The sequence below is a fragment of the Rhagoletis pomonella genome, unplaced genomic scaffold (assembly GCF_013731165.1).
Source record: "Rhagoletis pomonella isolate Grant_MI unplaced genomic scaffold, Rhpom_1.0 Rhpom_scaffold_00003, whole genome shotgun sequence".
In the NCBI taxonomy this organism is placed as follows: domain Eukaryota; kingdom Metazoa; phylum Arthropoda; class Insecta; order Diptera; family Tephritidae; genus Rhagoletis; species Rhagoletis pomonella.
In genome coordinates this window covers 34,632,219-34,633,558 of record NW_023458557.1, presented here as the reverse complement: position 1 = coordinate 34,633,558, position 1,340 = coordinate 34,632,219, and positions in this window count along the sequence as shown.

Below are 1,340 nucleotides of genomic sequence, written 5' to 3'. Positions count from 1 at the left end.
TAAGCATCATGCCATCAGCTGTTTTTCTTACTAGCAAAATAGCTGCATTGAAAATTTATCCAGTAAAAATCCAGTAAAACTTGCAAGTTGAGCTGTCATTTTTGCTCTCTCAATTTCCGCTCTTTTGCTAGTTTCTTGCAAGTTTTTGCGTACGAAAACGACATCCAGTAAAAACCAGTAAAATTGGTACTGGCAAAAAAAATAGTAATCGATTGATTAATCGAAAGCACTCAATTAATAATTGCAATTAATCGTAAGAAATTAACCGATTTATCGGTCATTTCGATTAAAATCGAAAATTAATAAAAACCATTTATAAGTTATAAGAAACTGACTTATACCCCGTGTCAAAATTACAGCGCACGACAAGATTTTTTTTGTTCCTTAATTTTAGTCATTTTTTTAAATATTGCTCTTTCTTTAGCAAAAAAACGTATAAATATAAATATATCAACGTGCAATATTAAAAAAAATCAACAAAAAATTCCAGCTTTTTAATTAGATTTCTTATGCAGAATTTCCATTGGCATTGAAATAATTCCATGTGGAAATGAGCATAATGACAATTTTTTTAACGTAATGACACGATTATTTTTTAATGCCGAACTTTGTCATTTGTCATTTTTGCAATTTAATGCCTAGTGGAAATCCGGCATTAAAGTTTAAACAGAATCAAATCGCCCAGAGAAATTCGTCGGAAGAAAGTTCGCAGCCAAAACTGAAACACACCGCAGTTTATGGGATTGCACACAACAAATGTGACGACGAATTTCGTGTGACGAACTTCGGCAAGAATAGATTTATTTTTAATTTTGCCGCTGCCGCCGGCCACAAAATCAGCTCTCAGTGAAAATGGAGCTTTGTTTCCCCATTTTTCTATCAGATAATTATCAGCGAGAATCAGAATAGCAAAATTTGGTAATTCATCGTTCGCTTTTGTATTTTTATGCGTTTTTATTTGCCATTCAATTGATGCGAATTTCGTTTCTGTTCTGTTTTACTGGGCGAAATGTTGCGGCGCATATCACCCAACGGTATCGCTCCGACCGACGAAATTCGCACAGCGATCTGGTTCTGTTTATACTTTTAGAAAGATTTTCAGTATATGTACAGATTTCAGTTTGTAGCCAATTAAATTTTTTATAGAAAAGGCATAAATGCAGTTGGCGCCAAATCTCAAATAAAAAAAAAAAAATATATATATATATTGGAATCGATAGAGATCATTCAGCTCAGTACAACGGTATACTTCTTTTTTTGGGCAAACAACAACAAAAAGACTTCTTTTTGGTTGTTTGTGTTTCCGACAGGGTAGGAGTATGATGTATTGTGGAACGATT